At 40.4% G+C, this 25758-nt stretch overlaps 1 long non-coding RNA gene across 1 annotated transcript in view; it reads left to right on the forward strand.

Annotated features, from left to right (window-relative positions):
- Nucleotides 1-7576: 7576 nt before the first annotated feature.
- LOC117805283 overlaps nucleotides 7577-25758 on the forward strand; it is a 32210-nt gene continuing 14028 nt past the window's right edge. The window contains exons 1-2 of the long non-coding RNA XR_004629391.1: nucleotides 7577-7797; nucleotides 18460-18536. This is a non-coding gene — a long non-coding RNA (uncharacterized LOC117805283). The remainder of the gene's footprint in view (nucleotides 7798-18459; nucleotides 18537-25758) is intronic.

The raw sequence follows: 25758 nt of genomic DNA on the forward strand, positions 1-25758 counted from the left end.
TGAACGGGTAGTTGTGGAAAGTCTCAGCCCATCGCTTGATTCTGATTGGTCAAAACCCCTTGACAATGGTTATTAACTTTCACTAACATGAGCAACACCAGAGGCAAACTGATCACACGTCATGTCAAATCAATCCTAGGAAAACAGGCACATTTAGCTTCTGCTTGTTGACACCATAGACCGTCAGGTGAGGTAAAACCAGCAATATGATCAACAAGCGGAGCAGGTGAGAGAACCTTTAGGTTAGTGATCTCTACAAAGAAACTTAAACCATGAGCGGTGGTGATGATAGCAGCAGGGTTCAAAGTTGTGACATTTGTTTATTTTTAAAGGTGTGTGAACGGCAGAGCTCAGAGAAGGAGAGCTGAATGAGGACAGTTTCATGTTAAATCGACTGCAACAGGCAGATAAGAATCCATCACCAAGTTTTTTGCCAATGTGTTTGTATTTTAAAATAGTAGCCAGGACGTAGCCGCTTCATGTCGTGGTCTTGGCTCACTCTGTCGGGATTCTGTTTCCCATAACTACCTGCTAACCGTACATTATCCCACACTTAAAGTATTCTTAAACTCCGCAAACCAATCCAACGCTCCCCTAATGCCCATGCCTGTGACCATCAGACTGTACAACTCCTCCCTCTGATCACTGAACAAAAACAGTACAATATCCTTACCATGTTAATGTCCTTGAATATATATCTCCTTCATTCCCTGTGCTTTTGTACATATGCAATTCTTACTATTCTGTGCTTCTGTATATACTTTATTATTTTATTTTATTTCATTTTATTTATCTTTATTTTATTTTATTTATATATTTTTTACCTTTATTTTATTTTATCTTTACTTTATTTTATCTTAATTTTATTTCATTTAATTTTAATTTATTTAATTTATCTTTATTATATTTTATTTGATTTATCTTTATTTTATTTTATTTCATTTCATTTCATTTATCTTTATTTTATTTTATTTATTTTATTTCATTTTATTTTATTTTATTTTAATTGTCTTTATTTTATTTTATTTATATATTTTTTATCTTTATTTTATTTCATCTTTATTTTATTTTATTTATCTTTATTTTATTTTATCTTTATTTTATTTTATCTTCATTTTATTTCATTTTATTTTAATTTATTTAATTTATCTTTATTATATTTTATTTTATTTATCTTTATTTTATTTCATTTCATTTCATTTTATTTTATTTTAATTATCTTTATTTTATTTTATTTATCTTTATTTTATTTTATCTTTATTTTATTTGATTTCATTCATATTTATATCTTATTTTATTCCTTCTTCTATTAATACTTTGACTTTCTTACATACTGTTTATAAGAGCTCTGTAATGACTGAATTTTCCTCCCCTGGATAAATAGAGTTGTTCTGATTTCTGATTATGTTGTGACTAACATATTTACAGATTTAAGTCTGAGATATATGCAAATAGAAACATCAATCTGGCTTTCTTTACAATCTGGGGGATAAAATAGATCCACAGAAACTATTTGTGATTGTTTGGGTTGTTAGTTTTTGAAGTTTTTTAGTTTTATAGAAAAATGCCTCATCAATTCAGCTTGAGGAACACATTTGTTCAGATGTATTTAAATTAAAACCCTGAATTAAATAATCATATTTATCCGTCTCATATTGATCCAGCCTCCTCATAGATTCCATCCTGCCTCCATCTTTGACACGGCCTGCACACAGGGTGAGCCGGGTCATGCAGCGGTTTCCCCCCAGAGATCTCCACTCTTACCCCGAGCCAAATCACGGGGTCATAGGCTACCTCACACACCCTCCAACCTTTTACCCCTCAGCCCTGACTGCGGTGCTCCTTTCTCCCTGCAACAACCTGCAGAAGGACCTGTGCTGATCCCCCTCCTCAGGGGTCAGCTGGGATCTATTTTAGTGAAAACACACAGTTCACACGTTGGAGCGTCACCTCCTGTGCGGCCGGGGTGAGCAGATTACCGGACGGCTTTGAAGTGTGGAGGTTATCTTTCACTCCTGACACGTTTGTTGTTGTTTCTTTTAACGTCATGATTAAAGGGAAACGTCAGGATTGATCAACTTACCTGAAAGAGATGAGAAGTTATTGTCTGAAGGTCCTTTGATTAATGGCAGTGGATCTCCTCCGTCATGCCTCACTTAAAGCTGTTTTTAACAATAATTCATCCACTATTGTCTCATCTTTGTGGCCCGTCTTTTACTTTATGAACTCTTCTACATAAATCAGAGTCAGGGTAAAATATTAGATGTTTGATTGCATCCTGATTCTGTTGCTGCACAGTGATGCTGTTTGGTTAGGGTTAAAGTTTTGTGAGTATTGTTATGTCTAATAGGAGTGTATGTGAGATGCACAAGTCAGTTTAAAACTCCTCTAACTTATGTGTCTGCTCCTCATCTGGTAGCATGGCGTGGTTTGTCAGTATGTTGATCTAGTGAATGGAGATAAAGTTGTATGTAGGCTGTGTCTGGTTAAACTGACATATAACCAAGCGGCAACCTCCAGTCTCAAAATATGAAGTCCATGTGGAAGTGTTAAAAACTGTAGTTCATTGAGTGTCCACTAGAGGCTGGCTGCAGAAACACCGGAAACCACATACACACCAATTAAAAGAAGACGATCTTAACAGCAGAAATAAACATGTTTACAGCCTGGTTCAAAAAACAGCTTGGCCCTACGCTCAACCCTTGGCCCTTGGTTGAGTTCAGCATTTCCAATATGGCTCCCGCCGATGATTGGCTTCAAAACAGCACTTCAGAAACAGATGGGTGAGGTCACGGATACTACGTCCTTTATTTACACAGTTTATGGTTTGGTTGCCCATTAGTGATGTGTCATGATCAAAAGCTGCGGCTCTGAGAGTCGATGCTTTATAGTGAATCAGAAGAGCCGGCTTGCATTGAGAGAGAGACGGCTCCCAGTTTTTTCCTTTCCCTGCTTAGCTCTCTCAGTGCTCAGCCCCAGCTCTGCTCACAGCAGAACTTTGTTTTGATTGGTCAGCATGGCGGCCATGCAGCCAATCACATGTGAGGATATAGGATACAAGTGATGGAGGGGAGGCTGCGTATCATGGCTTCATCTGTTCCTTCTGAGAGGGTCTTCTTGAAGACCGGGCAAATACTCACTGAGGAGAAATCAGATCAGCCCATCCAACCTGAGGACATTAATAATGTTTGCTTGAGTCGGTTCTGGTTCCGTTTGCTTGACTTGGTTCTGGTTCTGTTCTGGTTCGGTTCCGGTTCAGTTTGCTTGAGTTTGGTTCTGGTTCGGTTCTGGTTCTGTTTGCTTGAGTTTGGTTCTGGTTCTGGTTCTGTTTGCTTGAGGTTGGTTCTGGTTCGGTTCTGGTTCTGTTTGCTTGTGGTTGGTTCTGGTTCTTGTTCTGTTTGCTTGAGTTTGGTTCTGGTTCGGTTCTGGTTCTGTTTGTTTGAGTTTGGTTCTGGTTCGGTTCTGGTTCGGTTTGCTTGAGTTTGGTTCTGGTTCGGTTCTGGTTTGGTTCTGGTTCTGTTTGCTTGAGTTTGGTTCTGGTTCGGTTCTGGTTCTGGTTCTGTTTGCTTGAGTTTGGTTCTGGTTCGGTTCTGGTTCGGTTCGCTTGAGTTCGGTTCTGGTTCGGTTCTGGTTCGGTTCGTGTTCGGTTCTGGTTCGGTTCTGGTTCGGTTCTGGTTCGGTTTGCTTGAGTTTGGTTCTGGTTCAGTTCTGGTTCTGTTTGCTTGAGTTTGGTTCTGGTTCGGTTCTGGTTCTGTTTGCTTGAGTTTGGTTCTGGTTCGGTTCTGGTTCGGTTCTGGTTCGGTTCTGGTTCGGTTCCGGTTCGGTTTGCTTGAGATTGGTTCTGGTTCGGTTCTGGTTCTGTGTGGTTCTAGTTCTGGTTCTGGTTATGTTTCCTTAAGTTTGGTTCTGGTTCGGTTCTGGTTCGGTTCTGGTTCGGTTCTGGTTCTGGTTTGGTTCTGGTTCGGTTCTGGTTCAGGTTTGGTTCTGGTTATGTTTGCTTGAGTTTGGTTCTGGTTCGGTTCTGGTTCGGTTCTGGTTCGGTTCTGGTTCGATTCTGGTTCGGTTCTGGTTATGTTTGCTTGAGTTTAGTTCTGCTTCGGTTCTGGTTCTGTTTTCTTGAGTTTGGTTCTGGTTCTGGTTCGATTCTGGTTCAGTTCTGGTTCTGTTTGCTTGAGTTTGGTTCCTGTTTGGTTCTGGTTCTGTTTGCTTGAGTTTGGTTCTGGTTGTTACCCTAACCCTAACCCTAACCCTAACCCTAATCTTAACCCTAACCCTAACCCTAACCCTAACCCTAATCCTAACCCTAACCCTAACCCTAACCCTAACCCTAATCCTAACCCTAACCCTAACCCTAACCCTAATCCTAACCCTAACCCTAACCCTAACCCTAACCCTAATCCTAACCCCAACCCTAACCCTAACCCTAACCCTAACCCTAATCCTAACCCTAACCCTAACCCTAATCCTAACCCTAACCCTAACCCTAATCCTAACCCTAACCCTAACCCTAACCCTAATCCTAACCCTAACCCTAACCCTAACCCTAACCCTAACCCTAATCCTAACCCTAACCCTAACCCTAACCCTAATCCTAACCCTAACCCTAACCCTAATCCTAACCCTAACCCTAACCCTAACCCTAATCTCAACCCTAACCCTAACCCTAACCCTAACCCTAACCCTAACCCTAATCCTAACCCTAACCCTAACCCTAACCCTAATCCTAACCCTAACCCTAACCCTAACCCTAATCCTAACCCTAACCCTAATCCTAACCCTAACCCTAACCCTAATCCTAACCCTAACCCTAACCCTAACCCTAACCCTAATCCTAACCCTAACCCTAACCCTAACCCTAACCCTAATCCTAACCCTAACCCTAACCCTAACCCTAACCCTAACCCTAGCCCTAACCCTACTCCTAACCCTAACCCTAACCCTAACCCTAATCCTAACCCTAACCCTAACCCTAATCCTAACCCTAACCCTAACCCTAATCCTAATCCTAATCCTAACCCTAATAATTACCCTTAACAGAATAAATGCACAAAATTGGGCAATTATAAAGCTTCTCATAAAAACACTGTAAGGGTTTTCAACACACAAAACATTAGTTTTTGCAAAGTTAAGGCTAAATTAAGAACCGTTCAGGAGTCAAAAGAGCCGGCTCTTTGAAAAGAGCCGAACTTCCCATCACTATTGCCAACGAGAATCATCTGAAACATGCAATAGCCAGATACAAAACAGTGAAGATGAAGAGCATGTCTTAGCTTTTATACTTCATGGATGGGTGTTAGACTGTAAGAGGCCACTTCTTCCTTCTCAAACTGAGATAAAAGGTTCCCATCAGATCAAATTGTGACAATCCCTGTCCAAAAATGTTGTTTTTAGAGCATTTATCTCCATTTTTTTTGGCGTAAGCGACCTTTAATGAGTCATCTCTCGACACCCTAACTTCACAAAGTGTCTCCTAAAATGTTAACACCAGCAGAAGTGGGCAGGTGAGTTTTACTGCCTCTGCTCTCATCACTTCAGGGGCAAAGTTGGCGAATCTCCCGAAAACCTGTTGCTCTCTTTTTCAAGGAGAATTGACCTCCTCGCCGTCTCCTCTAAGCTCGCCGCCTCAGACCTGTCAGGAGGTGTTGTGAAGAATGTTACTGAGACTGAAAAGTGTGAATTGATTGCCCTCTGACTGCTGCCAAGCGCCGCTCGGTGTGCCATCCTGCGTCCTGAGCGTGTGTGTTTCTGCATGTCATGCCTCCTATACGTGGAGATGAAGGGGGGGACATGGCTAATTAAAGGAGTAAAAGCTGTTGAAAGGGGCTGGGTGCTGGCAGAGCAGAGAGGGGGACTCCACATCCATGTGTTCTTGTTTCCAGACAGAGAAGGGGGCAAGCGTGACGGAAGCAGGAGGCCCGGGTTGCAGCACCCGTAGAGCGAGGAATTATGGGGAGGAGAAGGAGGCGGTAATGGAGGAGGGTAGTGTTAATATTAACTGCAATTCCAGACCTTCTACTACCAGTTTTTCTCTCTTTTTTTAAAGTCTGTGGAGAGTTTTAAAACCCCAACACCCTATCCTACTGCTACACACACATTCCAGGAGAGAGGGATGGGAGCGTGACAATCGGGAAACAACGGCTGTTAGTTACAGAAAATGCATTACGGCGTGGGCCGGGGCAGCCGAGCGGAGGAGAGGAAGTGGTGGGATTACGCCTGGGCCCTGAAGAGTTTTCTCCCCCCCCCTCTCCCTCCTCTCTGTAGTAAACTGTCCAGATTTACAAGCTCTCCAGGGACCCGGGTACCCCATCCTCGTCCTCGTCAAACCTCGACAGCCCCTGATTTAAAAATAATCCTAAATCAGTGCATGACAGTTGTCAGCAGGGCACAAGGAGGTCAGAGGAGGCATCGACGATGCAGAGGAGGGAAATCACACGAGGAGACGAGTTTGATAGATAAGAGATATAAAGATTGTGAGCTGTGTTTTTAAAGATCCAGTTTATAGACAGTTATAGGTCTTAAACAGAGATTGGTGACTCTTCCTCTACAGTGCTGATTTTCAAAATGACACTTTATATGTGAGGAAAAAGTTTTCTACTTTATGTTGATTTACAACACGAAAGGTCAGCTGAGTCAACTTTCCAGGAGCAAGAAAAACATCTTCACCAGAAACAACAACACTATGAGCAACTCATCCTCTGTGTTTTCTGTATTATGGGGACTTTCTGTATGAGACATTGGTTTCCAACCTGCAGGCTTTGACATTTCTAGGACTTCCAGGAAAACTTGAAGAAGTCTAAATGACTCTCATCCTCTAAAAACTTCATTCTTCTATCCTAATGAAACCTTATCAGCACAATTTGATTCCCATTATTTTTTCAAATTAACTGGTAAAAGAAAAGATTGAGGATGCAGGATATTTAAGGGTCTGATACATGATTTTCCCATATGGACATTTTCTATTTATTACAATTTATTTTACTATTTATTGTTCAGATTTGAAGATTTTAACAAATAAAAACAATTGATAAAAGACAATTCCTTGTACTTGTTAATAAGCCTTCTCATTCCGACATACGAGGTGGCAGTATTTGAGCCACCATTACTTGCAGAGAAGAAGAGCAGGTGCAGCAGCGATCTGATGAGGTTTATCTTTTTTTTTAAAATATGAAAGTCTGAAAAGGACTAAAATAAAATAATTATAAAATGTCTGTCTTTTTTGGATAATTTTTGTTTTATTCATTTTAAAATTATTTTTATAAATTATTCTAATTTTTTATCATTTTTATGTTTCATTGATTTCGTAATTATTATTATTATTATTATTATTATTATTATTATTATTATTATTGTTATTATTATTACAATTATTATTATTATATATTTTTTAATCATTTTTATATTTTATTAATTTTTTAATCATAATTTTTTTTTTTATATTATTGGAATAAATTCATGTCATTGAAATTATTGATTAATTTATTTTTGGGGGGTAGTTAAAAGCCTGCAAAACCAGATCCACACTCCACACCAGTTGGTGGCGGTAATGCACAATGAACTTGTTTGCCAACCACTTATTAAAACAAACAGAAGAAGAAGAGGAAGGCGGCACAGCTGCAACTAATTAACTTGACAATGAAACTAGCATCACTAGTGTGGATATTTATCATTGTTTGAGAGGATAACATGACAGCAGCTTGCAGAATGTGCCTCAAGTATTCAGGAAGAAGTCCTCAAGTCACCTGAAAACAAGAAATACAAAGCAGCAGAAGTCGCAGATAGCATTAGCACCGAAAAAAGGTAAGAGAACAGAAATTTAAAAAACATTAATGATAAACTGAACATGAATGAGGAAATAAATACATTGATTTAAAAAAAAAAAGGACTGTAGGAAAAAAATTAAATCAAATTAACACATTTAATAAAATGAAATCATATTAATTAAATTAAATTGAAAAATGCAATTAAAAAGTTAAAATTACATTAAAGCAAGTCTGTAAAAACCTGTTTTAAGAAGTGATTCAAAAGATGTCAGTGACTCTGTGAGCCTCATCTCTTCATGGAGGTCGTTCCAAAGTCGAGGAGCATGATCACCTTTCGATTTGAGCCTCGACCAGAACATCCCCACTGAGGATCTCAAGCTGAGATGGCTCATATGCTGTCAACATTTCTACTCAGGGCGAAACCCAGACAAGCTTTAAAAGAGGACAGCAAAATCTTAAAATCAATTCTGAAACTCAGAGGAAGCCAGAGGAGAGGAGAGAGGAGAGGAGAGGTGCTGCACAGGAAGAAGACATTACTGCAGCACAGGAGAGCTCCGGTTCACAGGAACTAAATAAATGACAGCTGAAGAGTCAGAGCTGGTCTTTGTTTCTCTGGATTTACCAACAGTGACTTCAGGCAGAGCTGTAGAGTATAGAGTATTATCTTTGCTTACACAATCTTAACCTTTGTTACCCTCAGGTGTGCAGAAACTTTTCATTTTAACATGCAAAAATGTGAAAACAATAACGATAAGCTCAAATAAATCAATTTCATGCATCACTATTAAGGATGATTGCACCTTTGTCATATTGCTCAGAACTTTTAGATGCATGTGCAAGCTGTTAGGCTGCAGGTAAGAGCTTCTCTGTTTTAAATACTGCCTCTAGTATTACAACTTAAGTTTAAGCTTGAGTTTCACATCGGTCCTGTTACCTTTCTGCAAGTTTTGGCAATGCATGACAGATTAAGGTATCATCAAAATGCTGCAGATCGATCAGTTAACCATATACATTCCTGGGTTAGCTGGACCCGTTAAGAAGACAACAAAAACAAAACTTTATCACGACAAAACAGATATGATCATGATTTATACCTCCTTGAAGTTTGGATTCATTCTTCCTGTTTTTATTGCTGCAAACTTGCTGCAAAGTTTTGGAGTTTCTAGATATTCAAGGACCACATGTAGCAGCACTTAATCCCCAATTAGACCAGACTGGTTTGCACCAAAGAGATGTTTAAATAGTCTGATCATAATGAGTTCTAGTTCTACCGGAGTTGCAGGTATTTTTTCGCGCTTGTTTCTTATTCAATGAGGGATTGAAACAGACTTCTCAGGTCCACTTTAGGTCATTTTCTGCATAACATGGTTGAAATATCCGGCTTTTTTATAAACTGTGTTATTATTTGTCTGAGATTTGGTCTCACTTGTGTTTCTCGTCCTGCGTCCGTGACCTCAGCGCATACTTTGCTGAACTCAAACATCTCTAAAATATGACCTTCAGCTCACAAACACTCCCCTCATCGTACCGCATGGAGCTCCAAACCTTCCACCGCCTCCTCTCTGCCTGACAGACTGAACTTATTCCTCCCTGTAGTCCTCATCGCAGTAAATAACAGCACATCACTATCCCCCCTCTCTCCTGTTCCAGCTACTGCTCCGTTGATGTATGTTATCTTTTTTTTTTTTACTGTGGAAGCATCAAACTCAAACCTGGATGCACTCCGGCTGCCCGACAGCCTCTCCTGTGATCCCCGCAGGCCTCGGAAGAGTGCTCCGGCAGAAACAGGAAGCAGTTCACAGCCCGGGTCACGACCCCTCTCATTCAGCCCCATGAGTCAAACAGAGCCCACCCCGGCGAAACACAGGAAAGTTCCGGTCCCATCAACAAGGTGTGGAAGGATATCCAGGAGGGAGGAGGGGAGGAGGGGAGACTGCTCTTTCTCTGTACGCACATCTGCATGAATGTGTGTGTGCGTGCGTACAGAGAGGTGCACATCTGTCCAGCAGTAGCCGTGTAACATTATTACACACAGGAGGCAGAGAGGTGCACCTTAACACAACTACAGCTGCATCTAATACAGAGGGGGAACTACTGTATGAGCCCGTTTAAACAAACACTCACTGCTCCCTTTGGATCTCTGATGTGAGGTTGTAACACGCTCTGTAACCACAGAGAGGACGAGCATGAGTAGAAACACACTCCACTACCTGAGAGGAGATGATCTGTAGCAGTGAAGGGTTTGTGTGTTCTCTACCTTCCATATTCGTAGCTTTCATGATACCTTGAGGGAATCATGGGAGCGGCCTTCTACGTGTTGTGGTGTTTTCTGCAGAAGCAGGATCCGGATAATTTGAGTGACTTTATTAGCACAGACGGCAGAGTGATGAACAACCTGAAGAGCGATGCAGACTTTACCATTCATCACAGGATAAATCCTTTTGTCTTAAATACATGTTCAAAACAAGCCAGGATTTTAGCTTCATCTTTTATTTGTGAATGCTGCAACAAGTACCAGACCCAAGCAAGCCATTTGGGAAGACATAACCAGTAATGTGATTGGACTTCTGTGAATGAATAAAGCAGTATTCGTTACATCGAAAATGTAAGCCAAAGGGAGAAACTCTGGATATATCGCCCCAAGCTTCACCTGTGATCGTCTCTACAGTGGCGCTGCAGGGTGGAGAACTTCGACGTGTCATAAATATGTATTTCTGAAATCACTCCTTGTCATGTTTTGGTCTGTTCTAAGCATAGACTGTATAAATAATGGACGCAGTATCCGTGACGTCACCCGTCTGTTTCTGAAGCGCTGTTTGAGGCCAATCGTCTGAGGGAGCCATATTGGAAATGTTGAACTCAACACAACTGCTGTCGAGTGATTGTGAGGCTTTGAGCCTCCTCCCCAACAGCTACAGTGTTCCCGCCTGTCTATCAAGTCTCAATGGGAGACTTGTAATCTTAATATCTTCCAAATTGCCGCGTTATGAAAACATTCACCCCCCGTACAGTGTGTGCCGATTGAGAAATGAGCTATCCAGACTACACTCGTTTTTTGTCCCAGGCTGTAAACATGTTTATTTCTGCCGTAAAGATCGGCCTTTTTTGAATTGGTGTGTATGTGGTTTCTGGTACTTCTGTAGCTGGCCTTAATTTATTTATTTTAACTATCAATCAATCAATCTTTATTTGTATAGCACCAAATCACAACAAATGTTATCTCAGGATGCTTTTACAAACATAGGAGGTCTAGACCACTCTGTCAAATTATGAACAGAGACCCAACTTCAAGACAGGGTAAGACTCAGTCTGACACCACCTTAATCCATCATGAGCATTGCACATCGCAGTATTTAGCTAGTTACAGTGGCGAGGAAAAACTTCCTTCTAACAGGCAGAAACCTCAGGCAGAACCAGACTCATGTTAGACAGCCATCATGCCTCGACTGAGTTGGGTCTTGAAAGAGGGATAGGGGGGAGTAAGAGAGAGAAGTGATAGTGATGAGACGAGTAGTAGAAGCTGTTGCCGCTGGAGTCCAGAACGTCTGCAGCAGGAGGACGTCTACGGCAGCTCAGAGGAACCTATGAGACAATGGAGCTCAGGGACTCCAGAAAGGTCTATGGTTAGTAACTTTAATGGGACAGGCAGAGTTAAAGTAAGTGATGAAGGGTATGGGGGGAAGGGGGTGAGCTAGGATCCCAGTGTGTCAGTGCGCCAGTTCCCCCAGTAGTCTAGGCCTATAGCAGCATAACAAAAGCTGGTCCAAGCCTGATCCAGCTCTAACTATAAGCTTTATCAAAAAGGAAAGTTTTGAGCCCACTCTTAAAAGTGGACAGGGTGTCTATATTCTTAATATTAATTTGATACTTTAACTTATTTTAATCAGACATATTTAACTGTTGTTGTTGTGCATTAGTCTCTATTTTAAAATATATTTTTTTAATATGTTTTGCCATTTATGTATTTATGTGTTTATTTATTCACTTAAAAGGACCGTGCATATTAATTAACATTTTTGTAAATATGCCAGAATTAGCCAAAAAGCTTGTTTACATCTAGTCTCTTGATGTCAAAAAGGCTCACATAGAAGATAAAATAATAATAAATAAATAAATAAATTATAAAGTAAAATAAAGTTTAAATAAAAAAGGGAGAGGAGAAACCAAAACACAAACAAAAAATGAAAAGAAGAAAAGAAAAAAAGAAAAAAGAAAATTACAAATAGCACCATATGATTAAAAATGACTAAAAGCTACATGAGGAGATGATTTGACAGTCTTTGAGAAAGTGGCCATGGACATAAAATACATGGAGCATGACAATCAGGAAGCAGCAATAAGTTTTCTATCACTGTAAAGCACTTTGGGTTGCATTTGATTCGTATGAAAGGTGCTGTATAAATAAAGCTTGATTGACTGATTGATTGATCTGCGATGACATAGTGACTATAAATATCTAACACAACCTGGCATGCTGTTAAGATAATACATGCAACAAGTCTCCCTAACGCACCTTGACATAATGTGACATTAAACATGATGTTACTCGGTTATTATGACTCGATGTGAATCCCCTGAGGCGACAGGCCGTGGCATGTCTGGGCTTGTCCTGACTCGTCTGCAGGATGTGAAAACAAAAACACACGCTGTGATTGGCTGATGGGTTTAAATTGACCTTCAAGGTGTTGATGCGTGTGGACTAATGGTTCTTAGAAGCAGACACTGAGTGGTAAAATTGTGGAAAGCTTATGAAATGTTAATATCTATGCGTGGAAACTGAAAGGTCTCTGCTGGATGTTTTTTATTCTATCAGACAGAAAGTAGAGATTCTCCTGAAAGCTTCAAACTCTGACAGATTCTGTTCTTTATGCAGAGCTGAGTGTGTTTATAGTCTGTAATGGATGCAGCTTTAAATGTATGCGTGCATCACTTCAGCCAAACTGTACATAAAATAAACTCAATGTAAAACCTTTGAGGTAAAGGACATAAAAGCTGAATATAAAGCTTCTTCTATATGCACACGGTTTCAAGTCTAAGCTTGCTCAGTTCATGTTTTTGTGCCAAAGTTTCCTGCTTTTTGGCCAAAGCTCTGAGCTGATGTCATGGGAGCTGTGTTAATGTTCACGTTAGACCACATCTGATATTTCACTTTAATGGAGGGGTGTTAATGGCGGAGGGGGAGCAGAACATGGCTGAGAGAAAGGAGAGATATTTGGCTGAACAAATCATAGCATTAGTGTTTTCTTCCTCCGTCCAAGTGAGGACCCTTATCGGTTTCTCTCTCAATGCTCGAACGTCAGACTCCAACAGTATCTCCTCTCGTCTGAATCCCACTTCTCAGATAATGTATGCTTAATAGCTTCCTCTCTCAGTCTGAATTATTCAGCCTTCACAGACTTCTCCAACCTCTGGCAGGTTTATTAGCGTCCCAGATAAAATAGTGAAATCAGTTCCGTACAGCGGGCGTCTCACACACCAGAAGAATGAAGCCTATTAGAAGATGTGGCTCTTTGTGGTATTCGTGCCCCAGGTACCATTAAGAGCTGACTCCATACTACCTGTACATTATTAGAGGGACACACTATAGGGCATAAGGGAGCTTTTAGCAGCTAAAGATATTTCCCTCTGGAGATACAGTATAAGAATGCCAACAAAGCAAAAGAGCGGAAGAATTTTTGGAATGAAAATGAATCAGGACACTAGATTTATCTTCTATAAAAATGTAGAGGGAAGAATTCAACCTTTTGGATAAGCATTTAAACCCTTAAGTACGTTAAAAATATGTTTTAAAAGTTCATTCATTGTATTACTGCAACTCAAACTGGACTTTTAAAATACCTGTAAACTTGTTTGCTCAACTGACATTGCATCACCTTTCTCAAAAGGATCAGTTTTGGTGTGTGTCTCTTTAAATTCAGATTAGCGGCGTGGTTTTTCAGTATGTTGATCTTGTAAATGGAGGTAAAGTTGTATGTAGGCTGTGTCTGATAAACTGACATATAACCACTCCACCAGAGCAACGAGGAACCAGCACATGCATGAGGACGTTAACCTGCAAGGAAGATTGAAGGATGTTGGGGCTAGCTCTGCTAGTGTTAGCCACTCGCAGAAAACCAGTTTTACATTGTTTACCTGGAGACTTGATATGAAACGATACAATACAATACAATAAGAAGCAATGTGATGCGATGTGATACGATATGATACGATATGATACAGCACAATATGACACGATATATTAGGATACGATACAATATAATTCGGTATGATAAGACATCACTATGTGATACAATACGACATCACAGGATAAAATATGACAAGATAGGACACAATACTATACGATCAAATACGGTACGATATTACATGATGTGGCATGGCACGACGAGATGTGATACAAAACGGCACAATACAATACAATACACCACATATGATACAATATGGCATGATACGATACGATACGGTATAATACGATATGATACGATATATATTACGATACGATATATTACGATATGTTATGATATGATATATTACGATACGATATATTACGATACCATATATTACGATATGTTATGATATGATATATTACGAAACGATATATTACGATATGTTGATACGATATATTACGAAATGTTATATGATATATTACGATATGTTATGATACGATACAATATGATACGATACAATATGATACGATATATTACGAAATGTTATGATATGATATATTACGATACGATATATTACGATACGATATATTACGATATGTTGATACGATATATTACGAAATGTTATGATATGATATATTACGATATGTTATGATACGATACAATATGATACGATATATTACGATATATTACGATATGTTATGATACGATATATTACGATACGATATATTACGATATATTACGATACGATATATTACGATACGATATATTACGATACGATATATTACGATATATTACGATACGATATATTACGATATATTACGATACGATATATTACGATATATTACGATACGAAATGTTATGATACGATATATTACGATACGATATATTACGATACGATATGTTACGATACGATATATTACGATACGATATATTACGATACGATATATTACGATACGATATATTACGATATATTACGATATATTACGATATGTTATGATACGATATATTACGATACGATATATTACGATATATTACGATACGATATATTACGATACAATATATTACGATACGATATATTACAATACAATATGATACGATATATTACGATATGATATGATATATTACGATAAGATATAAATCTGTATGATAAGACATGACATGGCACAACACGAGGTGATACGATATGACATCATACGATACTATATGACAAGACATGACACGATACGATATAATACGGTACGATATTTCATGGTGCGGCATGGCACGACAAGACGTGATTCGATACAATACAATACTATAAGATAAGATATGACACGGCACAGGACGACACATGACACGATTCCATATCTTGGACTGAAGCATTGCAGTGCACAGCTGCCTCCAGAAAAGTAGCAATAATTAAACAAATAGATATAACAAAGTTTAATTAATATCCAACAATATGTTCCCTTCAACCAGAGAAACACGTACCAAGGAAACCACAAACAACACGTGTTGCACATTACCCACATTGCAGAAGAATACATCATAAGTCAGGTTTGCCAGTCATGCTTACATCTGAATCTAACTTTAAAGCAGATAAACACACTTTCAACCTCTTAACTTTCGTTCCTTTAGCTGTTTCAAATGACTCATATCTCTAAAATGTATGAAACCACAGAGTGTGACTCCTGCAGAGCACATTCAGGGTTCGTCGGACACGCTGTGCCCGGTATCTGTTGATAAGACGATCTCTGTTTGGGCCACTTAAATCCTGGGACGATAAGAAGTCTGTGTTTTGTTTCCAACTTTTCCAGCCGCCCTAAGGATCAGCAACATAAAACAAAGTCCACTCAGTAAGTTGCTCAGCTTTTCTTTATCTCACACCTCTTCTGTTTTTGAGTCATAAACCACCTGCTCGGTAACTCCACCATCTTTCTGCTGTACGGCAATAAAAAACAGTCCCTCTCTTTCCAAATGAGCTGGCTGCTCTCGGTTTAATTCATCGCCGTCCAGTTCTGGTATTTTGTCCTCTTGCCAGCTGTTTTCTTTCCTGAGGTAAATCTCTATAAATCAATGGAAGTTAATCTGCTGAGAAGATTGTGTGCTCGCCCCGGCTATGGGGGCTCTCTATCTCCATTGGTTACAGAGCATCCATCAAGTGCTCAATGGAGGCTCAGCAGAGCAGTGACACCCCGATCCCCTCTAACCCCATCACCCCGACCCACCCCCGATACCCTCCCTGCACTTCTTCATACTCATCTTGGGGTAATTAGGTTGTAAAAATTGACTTTTTCTGCAGAGATAAAGCACAAAACCCTTGAAGAAATGTATCAGCTGTTATCTGTTGTTAAGTTTTACGCTCTATATCCGCTTCTTCTTTATCTCCGTGTCTTTTTGGCCCGGTAGTGAAACAATTCTTCCTCCGACGATGTCTCAAGGGCGGCGGTGTCTGGCTGCATTGGAAAGTCGATCTGATTGCCCCGTCATTCATCATGTAACTTTAACTCCGGGGGCACAGTGAAGTGAAGTGAAGACTTCTTTTTGGGGTGATATAAAGCTCTGGCTGCAAGGGTGCAAATCATCTTGGTACTCAGTTGCTGCAGATTCCAGTCATTCTCTGCAGAAGCATCTCTGAGGATCAGATCTCACCTGGCACAATGGTTTCAATAACACAAGCACGTGCACATTGATCAGCTATATCTCTGCAGAGGAGATTTATATGAGTTAAGGAAGACAAGAACAAGGAGAGGTCAAGAGACAGTGTGGGCTCTTGTGATTGCAGAAGAAATGTCAGACAAGTAAAAGAAGAGGAAGACTAACATGGGACTTCCACCAGATCCGTGTCCGGTCCGGCTCCGTGCTCTCGTCCGTCAAAACCCACAAGTTGTGTTTTTGGGACGCAGCACGGATCAGGACCACCGGACAGCTGGAGTCATGGGACCGAGTATTTCCCGCGGCAATCACTGACTCAAGGATTCTCCTCATCCATGTTGTCTATCTGGTCCTCTGAAAACCTCTGACCTGTTGACTCCAGGCCTGGCTCCGCTCATCATGACGGTTATTTGTTTTAATTAAAGCTAGGGTTGGTAGTCACGGAAAACTAGCATTAATTTGAATGTAGCATTTCCTCAGGACTCCGTCTAACCCCTCCCCCTCCTCCCCGCTCACATGCATGAGCGCCGCTGCTTCACAACCATATGATCGTGACCGCTTCCAAACCGGTCCTCAGCATGTCGTCTGTGATTTGCACTACGTCAACTCATGTCTCACTCAGCGGTAAGAAAACACAAAAACATTCTCATAGAGAAAGTTAAAAACACAAACAAACATGAAATGTACGCGCTCCTGATGGCAGGGATTGGTTGGTGTTTTCCCAGGTTTACCTCGGCTGTAGATAGCAGCTTTTTTTCGCTCCTTTTTAAGTGGTGATGACATCAAAATTTCGGGAGCAGGGCCACACCCCAACCGCGCCTCTTCCTGTTTTCCCATAAATTCAAACCTGACCATTTCCTCCTTTCTCGCTCTTGTTCCTGCATCCCTCCCTCCCTTCCCTTTCTCCTTCTGCTCCTCTCCTCCTTATCCATAGGGCCCTGAGGGGGTTTGTCGTTCCCGGGTGCTACGGCTGATCCCCTACGTAGCTTCCCCAAAGCGTCTATGAGTTCAATATACATAAATACAATAATCCGTAATCAATAAACTATCTTTCAAATCTCATTCTGTTGTTGGTGTGGTCATTGCTTGTGAAGAACACATTAAGTCAAGTCAACTTTATTTATATAGCACATTTAAAAAACAACCGCAGTTGGCCAAAGTGTTGTACAAGCTTAAAAAACACAATCAATAACAACAAATAGTAATTAAAAAAGAAGCGATATTAAAAACACAATAGATAACACAAGAAATGTATTGATTACCATCAGAACATAACGATCATTTTAACCTGTATAACAAAAAGTGGATCTAAATCTGACTACCAACCCCAGCCTTAAGTTAAATACGATCTGGTGATAACACAGAGTGTTTTATTCTGAAAATTAACCAGATGTTTTCATTTCATTTTGGTGCCTAACTTCCTGCCCCGCTCCATCTGCTCTGTTGAGATGGATGAATCTGATCCGGGGGGCTCTGACCTGCCGGATCAGAGACGCAGCCGGAACGCAACGGAGTGGATCCAGTGGAAGTTAACACATTGACTAGAATAGAAACCTATCAGATCTGGTGCTGTGACATGGATCTGGTGGAATCTGGCCATAAGAGGGTAGAAGTGATGGCACTATCTATATCTGTTTGTGTTAAGAGTATAAGAGCATGGCTTTGACAGAGAGAAAGAAAAATTAATAAGCAAAACAAATATTTTGCTAAAAAATCAGATCAGTCTGTTAGCTCTGTGTTTAAAGCTACACTGGGAAACTCTCAGTCAGCGATAACTCGGTAAAATCCTCAGCTGACACAGATCTGGTGAAATTTGCCTGCAGCAGAGAGTGGAATCAGAGTGAGAGGTAGCATACGTTTCCCTGCTTTGAACCCCAAATGACCCTGTTGTGTTTACCCAGGTTGCCCAGTGGAAGCTCCTCCCCTTTTACCCACCATGCCAGACCTCCTTCCTCTGGATCTGCAGACCGTTTCCCAGGTGAGGACCTTTGTTGACAAGCAAAATATTTCCTAAGCAGGGGACAAATGCTGAAATAATACTCAGGCCTTTTAAAAGCAGGTCCTGTTAAGTGATGTAAACACAGGCGGCACAGCAGGTAGCTTGTTAGTCCTTTGTGTTACATGCTAAGACTCACTGATGAAGGGTTAAAAAAACAGTGTTGCATTTCTGGAGCTTAAATGGATGCAATCTTAAACAGCTAGATAAAAAATGCATGCATATGCTTCAAAATAAGTTCATGCACAAACTTTTCAAAGCTTGAAAATAGTGAAAACACATCTAACAATTGTAGCACCATATGCTGCCTTTCTTATGATTGTGGAGGGATCGTTTGTGCCTCTCCTCTTGAGATCAGTATTCTCTCATGTACCCACTCAGCTGCTCAGTGGGACCTTCATTGTCTCAGTGGTCGCCCCTCCCCAGGCTTTGCAGGCTGTGTTTTAAAAGCAGGCCACACAGGGACCACACGCGGAGAGAGAATCAAGCAAAACATGTCTGACAATCACGACCAACATCCCACAGACGCTGTCCCACTTTCATCTGCCTCTGTCCTCGCAGAGAAGGTGGGAGGAGCACTGAAAACACTCCAGAATCAGAGCATGATGTGTTTCACAAGAACGATGGTAATGCCAGGGAGTAGAGATGTGCGTTTCTTTGTCATGCGCTGTTCAGAGCGGGTCAGGCAGGTCACATCGGAGGGGAAAACAAGGGGAATTCAAGGTCCAAGATGACTCCATTTCCTCCTCTTATTCATCATCCTGAGCGTCTTCTTTCCACTCGAGAAGCATGAAGGAATGACTCAAAACTCAAACATCACACTTCTCACTCAGAAAGAATGTCCAAAACGAGCGTGCCGGGTCTCAAACATCCGCGCCGCTCTCTTAAAACAAAGACTGGAATCAGAGAGAAACACAGACGGAGAGAGAGCTTGATTTTCAGCCAGCAGCGGAACTGTGCTGGTGGGAAACTGAACTAACATCTAATAGCAGTTTAAAGTTTCAGTTTGTGTTGTGATAATTTGACCAGGAGCCAGAGGGTGCTTTAGTTCTAATGGGCTCTGTGATGGGCTCGGGTACGGTGATTAGCCAGGGGGCTTTGAGATGAACCCGGGGCAGCGCAGGGTTTCAGCTCCCCGCTGGCGTAAACTGTGGGTGGCTCGGAGATAAAACACGAGGCAGGCTCGGCGTTGTTTGTGCTGCCTGTTGTTGGTCTGCATCCATGCAGGGGCGTGTGTGCGGCCCTTATGGCTCTTCAGTGTAGCACCGGGATGCTAAAAACCTCCTACACAAAGAACGAGGTGTAATAACACAGCTTTTGTTTAGCCAACACATGCAGCTGAGAAATCAGCTTCAGGTAGGTGTTGAGAGTCAGAGAGTGATGCTTTAAACTCATGACGGAGGGGAAAAGTTTTTACAGAATACCAAAAAACATTTAAATCAACCAAGACAAGAGAATCAGTGTGATACTCCTGCAAAAAATAATTTGAATGTCTGGCTTTTTGAATGAGTTTCTCTTTTGAAAAGGAGTTTTGTAAGCTCTTGGAAATAGAATTAACTATGTGGCAATCAGCACTAACATTAAAGAGCCACATTTGAAGAATCACAGAATGATATTTCAGCATAAACTAGTGATGGTGGAATAATTTATCACTCTTTATTGGTTCTCCTGTTTGAAAAGTGAAGTTAAAAGTTGGTTAATGTTTTCTGAAAACCACAGTAATGTACAAGATGAGTATCTCAGCACTAGTACAGTAATCTCAAGTAAGTATCTGAATCCTTTCTGACTTGATAATGACATTTAACTCACCTGAAAAGAGGAGGGACAACATTTGTCCATCTTGAAGGGATCCTATTTCACACAACCATGCGCTCACTATTCATCATCCTGCTTCTTACCGAGCCAACATATAAAGATAAAAATAAGCTGACTCTTTTTCTGATTTAGAGATGATTTTATTGATTTAAAAATGATGTATTTATGCAGCTAAATGAAAGTAATTCCTCAGATTCTGCACTTGGATGATACTCCCATGGCATCTATATTCTCATCAGCCTGCTCACAAGCTGAGTTAACAGTAAAATGAACATTTCAAGTTTAAGCATTAGTGTTTTTTCTGTTGGGGCTCTTAAAAGATGTAGTAAATAACTGCAGCATCTGTATAAGGTCATCTTCTTCACACTCAGCCAGTCCTGTAACTCTGACAGGACTGAGGCTCATACGAGGTTGTAGTTTGTGTTTGCTTTGTGTCTGTTTTCTTCAATTTTTTGACGTTTCTTTCACTCTACAGCTCCCTTTCTGTTTCAACATCCCACGCTAGTTTCTGCACTCTTTCCTCCTCTCTTCTTCTTTTTTTTGACTGGTCAGACATTATCCACCAATCTAAAGTTTATGCTCTCTAAATAAGTTGAGAATAGTGTCAGTTTTGACCTAGTGGTTCTCAAGCTGGCAGCCCAGGTTTGATTCCAGCCTGTGGCCTCTTACCTTCATGTCACTCCCTACTCTCTCTCACTGTTTTCTGCTCTTTCCTCTCTCCTATCCTCTCTATAAGGCTTAAAAAGCCCCTAAAAGAGGGGGAGGTGGAGGTGGAGGTCTCCTTTCTGGGGATTTTTGATATGACGTGTGTGATCTCTTTTTCTTACTGTTCAGAGTTGCATCAGGTTTTGTTCAATCAGAATCAAGTGTTAAAGATAAGATAAGATATCCTTTATTCGTCCCACATATGGGGAAATTTAAGTGTCACAGCAACAAAGTAGACAGTGCAAAGGAGTATGAAGCAAAGAAGAGCCAATAAAATATCAATTATTAAAAAGTTATTAGCAATTAAAATTAAAGAGGTAAAAATAAGCATATCTTACAACATATATATATATATATATATATATATATATATATATATATATATATATATATATATATATATATATATATATATATATTATTGGTCATAGAGTCTGACCACTGCAGGAGGATATACACATAAACACATCTGTATGATCAGTAAGAAAGCACAAACATAATTAAGAAATGAAGTTTGAGAAACACAGTCTAATATTTCAATATTTAAACAGTTTACTGCCAACATATTTCTGACTTAATCCAATGCTTTTGTTGCAGAAAGCTTGCAGAAAAATGTTTCCTGAGCCCCAATGAAACACTTGAACAGCACTTTAAAAATTATGGGGAAGAAAGTCTGATATTATTGTTAAGAAGGGATTAGATTGCAAATGATTTACGACTTCCTAAATTCCTTTTGTCCAAAAGAATGAAGTTTTAAGCTCAGCTAAACTGATCAAAAAAGGCGTAGTCTTTCCAAAAACACTTGAATGCCACACTTATATACGACTTAGTGTAATACTGCCCATTATTAAAAACACTAATCCATAAAAGTCAGAGATAGTTAGAGCGCTCTTCTGTCTGAAAGTGATGTTTGAATACTTGGATAAGATAAAATCATGTAACTGCTTCAGTAAATGTAGATTGTAGTTTAATGTTCACATAAAAGAACTATGAGATGCATCAAAGGTCCCGATCTGTTGATCCACCTGGGCAGACAGGTCTAAGCATTCTCTCCTTGGAGGTCTGTGGTTAAATTTGGGGGGTCCCGCTCCACCTGTCCTCACTGCTCCAAGCACCCAGGGTCACCCTGCAGAGAGGTGGTCCCTCCTGGCCCCGTCCACACCACGAGCCCACCCTATCACCGCTAAACAGTGTGAAACAACACATTAACCAGCGGCCTGTCCAAATGTCAGCAGGGACAAGTGCTTGCTTTAAAAACGACCACCAGCCACCTCGCTGTGTGGTCTCCTCATGAAGATATGTTGTCAGATTTTTTGTTGGGTTGTTGTCGTAACCTGCGTCCAAACGTCTGCTGAGCAACGTCTGAGTCACTGCAGAGCGGACAACAAAGGAGAAATCAATCCTGGTTAAAGACTGAGCGGGAGTTTGACTCTGTGATTTGATGCTCAGAGACTTTAACTGAAGGATGTTTGAGGACGTGTTGATATTGACGTCTGTGTTATATGGAGGTTTGTTTTCCTGCCAATGCTGCTCGTATCACGGCTCAGCAAACACTGCAGGGGGATTACAATCAATAATTCATAATCAGGTACTGCCATCTGTTATTTATTACACTCTGAGGTGAGAGTAGAAACAGAGCTGTGTGAAAGTTAAACCAAAATAAAAACTCTTCTTCAGAACAAAAAGCATTCAGGTCTTTATGTGAACAAATAAGAGGAAACTTTTAGCTCTTCATGTGATACCACACTTAACAGTTCCTCTATTAAGACACTAACAGGTTGAATCATTCTAAACCTTAAGCTCTGATTTTACTTGAAGTAAAAAGGGTAAAAACTCCAGATGAAGTAGGATTATTTGGCATGATTTTAAACTTTAATTTCTCTGCTTTCTGGAGTCTCACCTCAACAAAATACTTTAAACAAATCACTCTTGGTGACATATGTTGAATTTGGAAAATTCTCCTCCACTTTTAGGACATGAAGAGATCAGGGATGTTCTGAAGTGACTCATTTCTTCATTAGAAATTCAAAATTTGACCAGCCGACGAGTCTACGGGTCAGAAAACCTCCAACATTGGTCACATTTGAGTATACTTAATTTAACACAACTAAATATGAGATCAGAGAATCTGCAGGTAAACAATAGATGGGTTTACATGATCGCTTTTTGTTTTGATTGACAGTTTTATTCTGATCAAAGTGTTTATGTGTAATTTTAATTCTGATTGAGCCATTCCTCCAGTTCTAATCCAATTAGAAGTGGTCACGTAAACCCGCCTAATGTCAAATTTGTTTGCAGAGTGTGTCTAAGGTTAGCAGAGCTAGCACCGCCTCCTTGCAGGTTAACGTCCTCATGCCTGTGCTGGTTCCTCATCGCTCTGGTGGAGTGGTTATATGTCAGTTTAACCAGACACAGCCTACACACAACTTTATCTCCATTTACTAGATCAACATACTGACAAGCACACCACGCTACAAGATGACATCAGTCACCTGTGCTTGTTTACATCCAGGTAGTAGAGCTTTAGAGCTACAACACCAAGTCAGCTGCAAATAACTAGCAAGGGTGATGATATTCAGTTGTTTGGTAGACTAATGCAAATGTTACAATCTGCAGCATAGGAGTTTGACATCTCCATGTGATGTCAGTTTCAAACAGTGAGGGCCTGTGTCCACTAACAGCATTTAGTGGACACAGGGTCCGATTTGAGGAGATCGGCTAATGTGTTGGTGAATTTCTTTATTTCTTTATTTATTATGATCCCCATTAGCTTCCACATTGTGGTTGCTAGTCTTCCTGGGGTCCACACAACAAAACAAAAACAAGAAAAACAATTATTTAAAATCACACATTTTCCATAAAAAAAGATGCAATAGCAGCCAATTATAAAAATCAAGAGTGAAAATGAAATAGAAATAGTTCCTTCTCTGCCATTGTTGTTGAAAAAGGTGATATTGGAAGCCCCGCCCCTTCTTTATTTTGATTGGTTGGTTAGGGAGAAGTGAAATTGAACTGAACTTTGTAAATAATGATACAATTTATTTTTAAACTTAATGGAGGATCCTCATTTCCTGCTGAATACCAAAGTAAACACAACACTGACTGTTATGTGTGAAACAGTGATTGAAAATATATGAATGCATGGATAACATTAATAATATTTATAATAATATAACAAAGTATATGACAGTACAAAACCCTTGAAATCCCACAGAGGTCAATTATGAAAAAACAGTCCCATTGTTTTGATAATTTCACCTCTTTTCCTACCCTGTAAACCACAGAAGAAGAAGAAGAAGAAGAAGTAGAATTCCTCTATTTTGCATTTATATCACCAGAGGGCCGTTTGGGAGAGAAGTCTTGAATAGTGTTAATTAAAGTGAGGAGGTATAATTAAACCACACTTTCTGCATAGTTCAGTTTATCTGGTGACAGAAGGAGAGTCTAGGGGAGTTGGTGAAGGGGCTGAATGTGAAAAAGAAAAAGGTCTTTAAAGATAAACGCACAACAGATAGTATTTTGAGTTAACGTGTTTATATTAACAGACTTGCAATTAAAATCTGCAGCACAGACACTCAGACACAGCTATTAGGACATTTTTGGTATAACAAGTCCAACACCGCTGGGGATTAATATCGCAACACTTTGGTGGTATCGTGCAACCCAAACCCTCTCTACTGTTCCACACATAAATCTCACAGAGCGTGACTAACCCGGCGGTAACAGGAGCTGGGTCCAAGAGTCCCCGCGGACCCCGGCCTGCATGTCAGTGTTTCAGACCGCTCTGCTGTAAGGACCAGCCCCACAACCTCCCTGGGCCCCCCCGAGACCCTGTGAAACCAAACAGTGAGGTCAGCTCTGGGCTCCCATCTCACAGCGAGGATTACACACACTCACACACAGACACACAAACTGAGACCGCTGAGACTGCACTTGGATTAAGTCATTAAGGGTAACCATCCCGTAAAACCTCAGCCAGGGACTTTCTCTGGAAAAAGACACTCTTCTCACAGACATTAGTTTTGTATCTGTGAGCAGACCTGGCAGGCCTTCAGTGACCTTTCATTTGGATGCACGATTAATTTTTGCAGCGGATTACAACTTATTACATCCCACTTTGTCCTCCTGTTAGAGTCATCAAATCACTCAGCTTGGTGAGCGGCCAAAAGGCACCACAACAGGTTTTTAAAGGGATCCTCTATCTCCATTTCTTGCCCCAAATTACGTCTTAATGTGGTGGGGAGGTCAAGTGAGATAGAATGAAGGGAATAAATCTCTAAATCTTTGGGGTGGAGGCCAAGAGTGAAGGTTGTGCCAACACACAGGACTGTCATTTCAGAGACTGGGAATCCTGTGAGAGACAAACATGCACTACTTGCGGTGGGTTAAGTAGCTTACAAACATTGGTGAGTTCTTCATGGATTGGACTCGATTGTCCAGTAGATCCCACAGATGCTGGATTGGACTGAGATCTTGGGACTTTGGAGGCCAAGTAAACACCTTAACCTCATCATGTTCCCCTTAGCCACCTTCCTCAATCACTTTGTGGTCCAGGTCTGATGCTCATGTGTCAATTGTAGAAGCTTTCAGTGGTGGAAAGGGGTCAACATGGACACCCTGACTGGTCTGCAGGTACACAGCCCCTTACACTTCACTGTTACAGCAGTTTGAGCTCCAGTAGCTC

This window comes from Notolabrus celidotus, chromosome 21, assembly GCF_009762535.1.
Source record: "Notolabrus celidotus isolate fNotCel1 chromosome 21, fNotCel1.pri, whole genome shotgun sequence".
Lineage (NCBI taxonomy): Eukaryota > Metazoa > Chordata > Actinopteri > Labriformes > Labridae > Notolabrus > Notolabrus celidotus.